Below are 13,065 nucleotides of genomic sequence, written 5' to 3' on the forward strand. Positions count from 1 at the left end.
TGTGTGTCTCAAGAATTTAGCAAGATATAGCTTGAAATCAGCTGTTTTCAGCATAGGACAACGCACAGTGACTCTCGTCTCCACCACAGCGGCTCGCTTCACCTGCAGCTAGACATTAGCTGGAAGTGGGCACAACACAGCTGCTCAGGAAACACACTTTAGTCCCCAATTTGCTTCCGCTAAAGAGCGCTGCGCAACACTACGTTATTATTGGCCACGGCCACTAAATTAGGAATTTTCATTTAAAGTGGCGGAGGGCAGGTCTCCAATGGGCAATGAGTAGGTGGGAATCATTGAAAATGAGATGAAGATATCCATTGGTCTCGCCAATCTATGATATCTTAATCTAACCACAAAGGAAGCCTAGAGTGGGCACCAAACTCAACCTGAGCTCCCTTATAGCCAGCATAGCAAACACTCTGTTGTTGTAACAAAGGCACTATGTGTGTATGAAAATAAAAATCAATTCATTCATTCAATTAATTACAGTACACATATGATTTGTCTTAATGGCTTTAGAGTTAGTTAATTCTGTGTATTCCAAATAACATATGCTCTATCTTCAAGTCAACATTATTAGTAATTTGTCTGTGTATAAAGTTTTAAAGGTCAGTTCAGAATACTTGGCTTTAAGTACAATGCCGTTTATTTTTTCATCATCATTATTACAAAAAGTGCAATATCTATATCAATTTTAAATCTGACTATGTTTGATTATACCGGATAACACCTGCGGAATATCTTAAGAGACACCTCTCTAACCTTATTCGTCAGAAGAAATGTCCTAGGTAATGCCCAAGTACTATTCCAATCTATATCATTGTATAAATTGTTCTAAAATAAAACCACAGAGAGCTTGGAGACAATGTCTCTCTGAATTATGTATTGAATGCACAGATTTGTGGCCCTTGCACTAGACAAAGAGCACTCATTGTCAATATAAATTTCCTCAGGAATCACTTCCTTTGGGAGGTGATATTAATAACATTCTAGCACTATTTGGGACTGCATCAAATACCTAGTCTCTGGGAGTGATAGGAAAAACATATAGTGCCCTCCATAAGCATTGGAAAGAGGAAGTATTTTATCTTCTGTACTCCAATAGTTTGGATGTGAAATCAATTACTCTGGGGTCTAAGTAGAGATTCTCAGCATTAATTCAATGGTTTTTATTTTCAGATTGGGTTCACCATTTAGAAAATACAACATTTTTAAAACATACTCCTCCTATTTCAGTGCTCAGTGTTTTAGGATAACTAGTGGTCTGCACCTTGTAGTGAAGCCTCTGTAGTTCAGCTGGAGACATATACATATTTTATGGATGGTAGTCTATGACACATTCACGTCTACCTCCTGGAGAGTGTTCCTGATCTGTGGGACAGTTGTTTTTTTATTTGTTATGGTGAGCATTCTTCGGTCATCCACTGTAGAAGTCTTCCTTGGCCTACCAGCCCGTTTGCGATTACTGAGCTCACCAGTGCTTTCTTTCTTTTTTGATGATGTTACCAACTGTTGATTTTGGTAAGTCTACATCTTCTGATATTTCAGCCTCATAATGATTTCCTTGACTTTCATTGACGTCTCTTTGGTTCTCATGTTGACAGACATCAATAGCAGACACCAAAGGCAAATGCAAAGCCTAGAATCAATATTGGCAGCTCTTTTATGCCTGCCCAAATGGTGTGACAGAACACCCGACTAACCAGAAAGACCTATCAAGCCAATTTTCCAATACATTTGGTGGCCTGAAATAGGAATAACATTTATTTCTTTACTTCTAACCTTATAGTAATTGTTTGAGTACAGAGCTATAGAGCAAACTGTTGGAGTATAGAGCTAAAAGAAGACAAAATGCTTCCTCTATCCTGTACTTATGGAGGGCACTGTATTTAGATTGGAACTCATCATAAGTAAACAGTTGACCTTCAGCATTTAGTAACTGACTGACAAGTATTATACCAGAAAGGACGTAAGATAGCCAGGAGGTTCCTGTAACGCTGCTTTATACAAAACAACCAGTGGTGAAATCTTGGTTAGAGAAGGTGGTTAGAGAAGGCCAGCATACATTTTGATATAAAATACAGTGGTGGGTGCAAAACATTTCATCAGTAATAAAACGAAGGGTACTATGGTGCAGTCCAGAGGATTTAGCATAGTAGCGGGTGCATGCATATTGATATTATCCCCGTAATCAAAGATTGGCAGGAACATAGCTCGTATGATTATTTTCCTATTATCCAGAGAGAAACAGGATTTATTCCTGTAAAGGAATCTAAGACTACTGTAAGTTTTTTGGTTAGGCCATCCACATGTGTTTTAATAGACAGCCTGTGTTCAATCTGTAATGCAGTAATGCAATTTATTCATTTATTTACAATTTTAGGTTTTTGTACAGTGTTAAAAGCAATTTGTAGGTCATTAATAGCCTAGTTCACAGCGGGGGCACAACAATAGACCATTGCATTAAGGGGCAGCTTACAAGTGTTCATAGAATGGCCATGAATATAATTAGTAAACAGAACCGGTCATGAAATAGAACCTTGTTGTACTCCTTTAGTGATATCAAGGAACTGAGAATGTAGACCATCAACATTGATACATTGGGTTCTATCAGAAAGGTAATTATGGAACAAGTTACATGCAGCTTGACCCAACCCAATAGAGGACAATCTTTGCAGTTACCAAAATAACTAATAGAATATCTGCCTTAAACCTCTGCTACGCATTAAAGCCTGACTTGACCTCCTTTGTCTGGTTTAAATAAAAAAAAACATTGTTTGCTGTTTTGAAGAATATGTTTTACGGAAGTCACCTTCAGCATGGTGGGTGTCTATAATATCTGAGGTTTTTGTCTGGTGCAGGGCATGCTATATCAAAACCACAACTGAGCATATCAGTCATGTGAGTTCTGAGACATCAACAGGACTTTGAGCCTGTGAAATTCAAGCTATTGCCATCAGCAGAGTGTGATAAAAGAGGCCTTGCCAGACAGTGATGGGTATTGATGCTGAAAGTGAATTTCAGCTTTAAGCTGTCTCGCCTATTCTATGACATGTAACAGACAAGTGGAAGTCGCTTACAGTAAGATGTCCTGACCAAGATAAGCGTTGCTGTTTGGAAAAGGAAATCTAAAACAGGGCTTTCATCTTCCTTCAGTAACGAATCCCTGTGAGTGAGAGGCATAATGATCCAATCTGGAGGTTTTTTTACTTTCATTTCAAGACTTTTGTGAAAACATCCCTATGTATTGTAACTCAAAGTGTGGCTACAGCACTTTGACAAGAGAGTCCAAAAAGCCCTTAGGTTATTAAGGTGTACAGACCCAGAACGGTTACATAGTGCTCCCGCTGGAATGGAAACCAATCCCCGCATGGCAGGTGAAAAATCACCTATCAATATCACTTGTAATTTGCGTCCACTGTGCAGCGTCAAACAGGAGGGATCATGACAAGTTTAAATATGGCTCCCGTCTTGTGGGAGGGAGGTTATCGCTTCAATGAAACCCGCAACTGCTGCCTTCAATGTCTGGCGCCAAAAAAGAACAGTCGCAATGCATCCATCTTATTCATCAGCACCAGAGACGCTCATGCTGAGCAAAGTAATACATCCATGAGTGCTGTTGATTCAACTGAGAAGATTCACTGGGTGCCGTTATTGATCCGTAGCCCAGGCCTGTGCCCAGGAATATCATTCCCCCCATCAGGAGGGGAGACAGCAGGGCGTCACCGGGGTGACTGGCTCACCGCCGTCACAAAGAAGGAACACTTTGATTAGGAGATTAAAAAAAAGAACAAGCTGGGATCCTCAAAGGAAACAGGGATTTAGATTTGATGGAAACAAGGCGCTCTTTTTCTTTGCACAATTTTAAACAACAAACAACAGTCTTATGCAGTCTTATCCAGACCATATTGTATGTTATTATTGTATGCAGAGTAGGGGGGGGTGGGGGCCTGGGGGCTGTGCATAAATGCTCATTCCGAAAACACAATGTGGATAATGCTGCATTAATTCATTAAATTAATTCATTAAGTAAAAAATGACTTACGTTTCTTCTGCTAACTACTATACAACAGAGGCTGTGAGACATTAATTGCTGCTCAATGTTGGCATGAGCCATAGTGTGAAAGAGAGCAAGAAACTGGCATTGTCTAATTATAACAATCTACCGAACCCCTGTGTTTCCGTTTAGGTACAGTTACAGTAAGTGAGAGTGGGTTTCCATCCTTCCATCATCTGAAGAGGTGCATCCTTACACTAGCCTGCACTACCATTTTTCACTACCACTAACCACTTCCACCCGGATGGAAATGAGTAGAATGGACATGGTCCCTCAACCGATAGCAATAGGACTGACCACAAACCAATCACGGATCTTTCAGTCAAGCATGTGGGAAAACTGATGAGTATGATTTAGCTGATCGTGACCCAAGACAAGCAATTACCATTGGGCTAGTATTCTTTTATTGTTTTTTACTTTCCACCAACCAGTCGTTTTCACGCCTACCTTGAATGTTCCAGAGATCTAATCCTATCTCCAACAAAGATTCTTTTCACAAGATAAAGTAGGCCTATGCTTCATAAAAAAGATATATACCGCAATATATGTAAAGCCACGGATTTGACACAATATATAGCAGTCTACCAAAACTTTACTCCACTTTTCGCCCTCTTTTCACTGCAATGGGAATTGCAATGACAATTCAGAATAGTGTCTCTTCCTTTCTCCCTCCCCTTGCTCAATGCAAACTGCTTCAAACTGAAATAATGAGTCTATCAATGATTTTCTCGTTTTTATCCAGTTAGTTTCATGACTTTGAAACTAGCAAAGGATCTGTGTGGTTAAAATGCAGTCGTTATTTAGTTTGGAAATGTTTACGGAAACATGAACATGAAATTGAGCCAAACCCCAAAAAGGTTTCAAACAAATCACAAGTCACAACGATGCTTCATTTTAATAGGCAACCACCGTTAGCAGCAGGGAGGATATAGCCTATGCAGTAAAAGTAAATCTGCATTAATACATCATTCATAGTTATGTTAGCTAGCTAGCCGATTATATGAACAGAAATTTATTTTAAAAGTTGTCTGCATGCTCGCTAACTATTTGGATAACTATAGTTGGACTTGCTGAAGCAAGCCCACAAATTAGCCATAACCATTAGGATACCAACTCAGTCTCCAAATAGTGATGTTCTTATTGTGTTAGCAAGCTACTGTAATTTCATGTGGGGTTTGTTTTGGTTTTCTAAGGGCTGAGGCAGTGGCTCTTCAGTCAGCCCATCAGGACTGTGGAACATGAATCTTTTGGGAACACCCACAGCAGCAGACTGTGTATTTCCAAGAGAAAAAGATCATACAAAATAGTTACGCAACTTTGTTGGGGGGACCCACATTGATAATTTAATTCTTATGGGGGACCTTTGATTTGTTATTCAAAACCCTGGCAGCACAACAACCCACAGTTCTCCCTTAGAGTAGAAAGTCGTCTTTCTAGAGTGAGAAGCCTCTGCACTGCACTGAATAATAACTCCATTGATCATGCTCAAACCCAACAAAGAGGGTACAGTACACTACATGAGTAGGAACAATAGAGTTCTCACTGACCCTCCTGTCTCTATTTGGTCCTAATTAAGAGGAGGGGTATCTGAAAGCCTTTTTTCCCTGAGCAATGCAATTCTGCTGTTGCAGTATCCTGAGCTGTGTGCCTCAATGATAATGGAAACCAACCCACTCAGAAGACGACCTCTCTCTTTCTTCTAAATCTTCAGTAGCCTTCATAAACGAATAACATTTTCAGTAATGTCCTCATATTACGATATGAAACACTTTCATGCATTGAGCTTGTAATGCTTACTTAAATAAGTGCAGCTGTGAACACCATCAAACGCATGCGTCTCATCTCCTACTTCTACTCCAGTACTATGCTGGAGTGGAAGTTGACAGTTGAGGCCTTAATAACAGAGACACCTCTGATGAGACCAAATAACAGAGTCAGAATGTGTTAGGGGGCAACATGTAAAACTGTTCACAATAATCCCCCTCACAATACACCAATGAAATGCAATACATCTATATGCAAATACGCAGCCAGGGAGACTAAATAGCCAGTAGGTATTAGGTAATAACTGCATCTTAAATACAATATCCCTCTCTGTTTGCTGGCTTTGACTTTTATGTAGTAACCTCTCTCAAGGCTACTGATTATAAAATAATGATGGATTATTTTGGGTTGAATGTGACTGAATATTCAAATAATATAATAACCTTTCAAACCATTACAATGATGTTTTCCTGTAATATAAGACAACATGTGACGCGAGTATTTCTAATTGCAATGATACTATTTTCACCATGACCACATAAGTGATACTCCTGTGGGCAAATCACCTGTCGGCAAGATCCTGTTATGTGTCCATATCCACATAGAGAGAATGACCATCTCTTCACTCCAGCTTGTGTGACATGAATAGAAACCCCAAGGTTGGAGAAGGAGTGGGGACCATATGAAGGCAACACCAACTGATCAGAGACACAAGGTGCCAAATCCAACATATTTTTGCTTATCAGTCTAATTAAGCCATCTTGAGCGGGGCTGCATCTCTAAATCACCTCCCATCTGTTGAGGCTGTGACAGTGCCATTACTGACTCCTCCACCCCCGTCTCAGTAGACATGCCATCCATCAATCAGAATGTGTTGCTCTCTCTCTCCCTTTAACTCTCTCAATCAGACTGCACACAGACTGCACTCTCCACTAAATCATGAGCAGGACACAGCGAGTCAGTGTCGTCTCGCTGTTTCCCTCATTACTTGAATACATACATCCGGCATAATGGTCAGAGTGAGGTACACCGACACATCAACCTGCCTGGGTTTCTAATAGACCAGGCCATACCTTAATCATGTGTGTAGCAACTAGAGCACTGTGGACTGTAGCATTTAGTAAAAGGAAGAACAAGATGTCAAATCCCAGCCTCTGTGCAGGGTAAGGTCACAGCGATAGGCAGAGTCGGATTTAGATAGGGTAGACCAGCTCCCCCGCCTAAACACACAGACACAACCATACACGTGGACAGGTGCATAGAGGAGAGAGAGAGAGAGAGAGAGAGAGAGAGAGAGAAAACCAGAACACCTGCTGTCTAACGATGGAGGGTCAGGGACATCTCTGCACCTACCACAGCCAAATTGGAGTTTGTCACTGCTGCTAAATATACACTGTTGTTTAAAAACGGCCCACTTGTTAACCTTGATTGATCATCAGTGGTGTGGTGAGCCCAGAACACCCATATAGGTAAAACATGGCTTCCCCTCCCTCCCAAACCTGGAACAGACTGCTCTGCTTTCGAGAGACTGTGCATAGCAGCGGAAGGTTTTTGCTATAGAAGGTTGGGTTGCTTTGTTTTTAGTTTTTTTTCATGAGGTATGCAAATAGCTGAGAATATTCCTGGAAACACCGAAATAGTATGTGGTTTCACTACGCTCTCACCTCCTCCAGTGCATGCTGTGAATCCTGGGGCTTGAAGCAGTGACACTGTACTTACAAATACATTATATGCCATAATGCCTGTCAGCTTGTCTTATTCACCAAGAACATCTCATCTCAAACTTGTCAAAAAAACCAAATGCCCTTTTGAGATGATTTTTTATGTACATGTAATTGCATGTGTTCATTTCAGAGTGGTGCTCATCATGTCAAGAGCATCTCATTTCATACTGTGATGCGATGATGTTTTCTAATCAACTTCGGCTTGAATCACCCTCACCGGCACCAGACTTGAGTGTATGACACTCACTCTGAGCCTGGCCCAATTGTCTTTACACTTCCGCCACAAACACCACCTCAAGCACCTCTCCGCATTGGATTTGCCCTCTGCACGCAGAGACAGAAAGGTAAAACAGCTGTTTTTCTTGGTCGGCAGAGAGCAGTGTAAGTAAAGAGACATGAAATATTCATGATGTGACATACAGAGCTGTGCCTCTCCGTGGAGCCTCATGGCAGCCTGTTGTAGGCTACTTGGGTTTAAGGAGCGCTCAGAGGTCTGGGAATTCAGGATCCTCCCTCTCCGATCCCCATCCCTGTAAACCAGCTTGTTCCTCCAATTTTAAATTGCTTGTTTTGTACCACTGCATGCTGTTGGTCGGTGCGCGCACACACACACACACACACACACACACACACGTACACACACACACACACACACACACACACACACACGTACACACACACACACACACACACACACACACACTGCGACATGTGGATAGATTTGTCAGCGGTATACTGGAGTCAATGCACTGGTTGGTAGTACGATTACAGTACCCCACTGTCACCCCTTCAAACAGACGTGAGGAGTGAATTAAGGCCCACAGACAATCACCATGGCAGACTCTAGTTAGCGGGCAGATTGTGGTGTGAACGTGGCTTAATCAGATTTCTCTCCGGCACTTGCATATGTTGCACATATGCTGTAACGGCTTTATTTAGGTAAATAGTCCAATTTAAATCCTCATCTATATTTATGAAGTGTCGGATGAAATTTGCTGCTATTAGAGAAAAGAAACTGAGTTGAAAATGTGCAAGAAAAAGTTGTAATTGCTTCCCGAGATACAGGAATAATGGCAGGCCAAGCATCGCGCAGCATAGCACAGTGTAATTGGACAGATCTCTGGGGGAAGTTTTGCTAAAGGGGCAATCTGGGATTGGTACATACATTTTGTTACTTTTAAATTCAGGATATGGAGTATACAGTCATTGATTCTTAAATAATGTAACTTAAAAATGCCTCCAGAGCTTAGTTCAACTGTCTTACCCGTCAGAACCCAAAATATAAGCTTGTGTTTCTCAGTTCTTTGTAAACAATGTTATTGTAAACAAACACTGGATAGCTTCGAAACATGGTTAAAACATGAATGTTTGACATCTCATGAATATTCAGTTTTTGCATCCGTAGCTCCGTCTATGAATTTGAGAGTGGTTACTCTTTCTCCCGCCCCATCCCATCCCTCAGCTGTTTACCAAAACAAGTGGTGGGTAGAATGCTATGTTAATCTCATATTAAGGAATCATAAATTAGGTGTTTTGACTGGATCACACTCCCCCTCCAACAGTAGCCTGCCTGCCTGCCTGCCTGTCTGTCTGTCTGTCTGTCTGCCTGTCTGTCTGTCTGTCTGTCTGTCTGTCTGCCTGCCTGCCTGCCTCAAACCTCCACCATCTCCTGACACTACAAAAGAATGGGACACTTGCTCTTGTCCTTTTACAGCTGTCAGTGTTGCCCAAGTCCCAAAGAGTAATTGCGGCTCAAAATCATTATCGCTAGCCCTTATCAAACAGCTACGAAAGTCTGGGAGCCAACAGTTCAGAACCCCTTTCACATAAAATGAAGTGAAATCCAATAAGCTACGGAACAACGGAGATGAATCTTCAGTCAGCCGCTTGTCAGATAAAAATGATTTCAGTCATAAATTCTGCCTGTTGGACCTCAAGGTTTTCCCAGTAAATTTCCAAAGGCAACCTACAGTACAAGTTGTTTTGCCAGTAATTCTCACAAGTCAGAGCCTCAGCCTGAGAGAAATAAAACTGACCACATACTTATTCTCTTGAGAGACAAGTTATGGAATAAACAAAGATTAGTGAATAGAGAGTAAGTGTCACAACAAAACAACAAAGTAAAGGTCTGAACACTGATTCAACTTTGTTACGAGACAGTTTTACAGTACTAGTAGTATAGTATAGGAGGACGTAGAGGACGGAGATGTTGACTGTCTACGCCGCTGACCATCAACCATGCACTGAAAGGCTCTTTACTGTGTAGTATGCACTCCTCTGGGAATGCGAAGCTTCCCTAGCAATGTTTTCAAGAGCTTTCCTTCCCTTGTCTTTGCCAGTTGTTAGCTGTTAGAGCTTTAGAGTGCCTGCTGACACTATGAAAGGTAAATCCCCTGCCTCAACTCGAGACACATAGACGCAGAAGCAGAGGCAGAATCCTCTTACAGTTCTGTACGTGTGCGTCATCACTCAGACCAACGCAGAGAGAGGATATGAACTCAATACTCATGCCTAAGGTTATTCATCTCTGTGTTTTTTCTGACAGCTAACAATGGAGAGTTGGGATCCTGAGACAAGGCATTACCACCACGTTATTTCTAATCCTCAACAGGAGCTGAGCATAATGACGTGTGATATTACAGGTTCTATTCACCCAGACAGCTCCAAATCTGACGATTGTCATGTGGGACCTTTAAGAAGATGGAGCTCAGAGGATGGAACAGAGGGGCTGTCATATTGGTTTTCCTGGATGTCACTGCAACACATAGGCAATTAGCCGTGCGGTCGTCACTGCAGCTGAGAGCAGGAGCACAGAGAGACGCTCCCCAGATGGCTGGCCGGGGAGCAGTAGCCCTTCCCTCATGCATCTGTGCCTGCAGAGGCACAGCCTTGCAGAGGTCAAAGGCATTCTTCTCCACTGCACCTTGTTCCCCAAAATCTAAAATGAAACACCATGAGAGAAAGAAAAGCATTGAAATATGGACTACTTCTGCCCCCTATTGGTCACTTGAAAAATACAGTGACTGGATTATCGAAGAGCTTTCCATACTAGAGGTATGTGAAGAACATGTGGGTATGATCTCAGGACAAGCTAGGCTTGCTCAAAGTCACTTGAGGAGTCAAAGTACTTTAGCAGGAGAGAAGAAAAAAAAAAATTCAAATTGTTCTTGACTTTTAGAACTAGGCCACTTCTGATCACGAAATTGCACAGAGGGCTCTTTTTAATTCACAACTTCTATAATGAGCTTATGAATTATGAGTTTTCGAGAGGAAAATAAATGGATTTGTATGCAGAACGAGCAGGCAGAATGACAGCAGCTATAAATGAAAAAATGACTTATGCAGTTACACTCAGCCATTATGGAAATGTCATGTCATTTTTTTTCCCTTAGACATTAAGGTTCTTAACTATACGATTTTAAATTGCAATCCATTTGCGTTGTAGACATACTGTAATTACAATCATAACAAAATAATCATAAAAAAGAATTCCACCACAGTATGCTTTTATGCCGTCTCATTGTGGCCATTATAAGCGCTCAGACCCATTTTAGATTTGTAAATCATGATGGTAGAACAGTGGAGTGGGTGAAATGCACTTGGTGGTATTTAAGTGCCTAGAAAATGATGCAGTCAGGTCAGATTGATTTCAGTTAAAATCAGACTCTGTCCTTCGCACAAAACTAACCTAAGTCTCTTTGGTTGATTTTGCTCGGCAGACTATTTTCGACTTGCCATGACTTGTGTGTTAAGCAATTTAACAACACACAACAATCAAAGGACTGATTGTTCTGTCCACCTGCTGTTCGCTAATTGAATAAAATCGAAATTCCCAAAGGAAGTTGGAAGCCTTTTAACACATCGATGCAATTCTAACCATCAACATGAATAAACACCAACTTGCTGTATCATCTACAGAAGCTGCCATCAAACTACAGTATTTTTCACTATGTTTTTCCCCTCACCTAGTGTACACTTTACCAGTAATTCAGAAACATAGAATTTGTTAAATATGGTGCATACCAAAATAGTCGTCCAAACGTTCTGGGGATCGTTTCTGCAGAGCAAAGAATATGTTCTGTGTCAATGTATTATCTGGCTATACCAGCGTTGACCACATGTGGCGCTGTAAGATAAGTCAAAAACGAAAGATACGTTGCAGAGTTACGTGAATTAGGGCTTGCTTGGCGGTTTTAGTATTATGCATTAACTTCGAGTGGTTAAGGTAAGGGTAAATTGTCAGAGAAATACATGAGCAAACATTAGCATAAGCAACATGAATTAGCAAGCAACTCCCCCCCCACCCCCAAAAAAGTGTCTGAAGCTCAATTCGAACCAGCAACATGCAAGTCGGGAGGTTTATGCCTCCACTACTCCAACAACCTCCTTCTGCAGCGTTTTGCCTCCGTATTTACCTGCCAGTACAACCAGATAATACAGTACGTTGACACAGAACGTATTGTAGCGAACGGCGGGGCAGAGCAGCTTGCCTTAAGCGGGTATCGAACTCGCAACCTTCCGCTTACAAACCGGCCGCGCTAGCCACAACACCAAGAGAGTTAACTCACTTGGCGGAGCTGCTAACGGGCCTTACACAGGGTCGTTACACTATCCCCTCCGTTCGGGAGAGCGTGCCCTCACGCTTCACTATACAAGTCTCTCACGTGGACACGCCTCTCCGATGGCCTCACGGGCGCCATCCCACTTCTGACACCAATGTAACGAACGGCGGGGTAGAGTAGCTTGCCTTAAGCGGGTATCGAACTCGCAACCTTCCGCTTACAAACCGGCCGCGTCCATGAGAGTCCATGTCTTATGAACTGCATCAAACACTATGAATTACTAAGGAGAAGATTTGATGTGCTATGACAAGCAGAGACATTTCCAAAGAGAAACCCAACCAAAATCAGACAAAGACATAAGAAAAACTGAAGCGTTTTTGAAGTGCTTTGCTGCTAATGGGTTTACTGTTTGCTAAAGCCATTTCATTAATTTTTTTTCATAGAACTCGCCTACGTCATCAAATAACACTCCTTAAACTGTGGGGGACAACACAGTAGACATTGGGCGGGCCGAAAATATTGTGCTATGTTCAGGTGTCACGTCTTAGGTATTAAGTACATGAGTGCAATGTCCCTGGTACAAAAGTGATTACATTTTATTCCAGCAGCACTCAGTTGATTTTACCATAAAAAGTAGCCTCTTAAAAACATATACATATATATTTATATAAAAGAAAATACGATGTTGTGATGTGGTCTCAAGGACAAGCAGATATTTCTATTTTCATGGAACTGTTCTGTACAGCATATTGTAAGACATTCCTAACCTCCCCCACTTACTGTGGAACAAGCAAGGAAAAACTGCTGAACTATTGTTGTGGCAAAGAGAATTGGAAGGGCAGTATGACAGCTAAAGTTGCTGCTGCATCAAGTCTCGATAGCCTTTTCAAGTTCACAGCGTTTCATGGCCACCTCCTTTAACAACAGACAGGAGGTGATCAAAGTCCTGAGATTCAGT

Source organism: Argentina silus (assembly GCF_951799395.1).
Source record: "Argentina silus genome assembly, chromosome: 7".
NCBI lineage: Eukaryota > Metazoa > Chordata > Actinopteri > Argentiniformes > Argentinidae > Argentina > Argentina silus.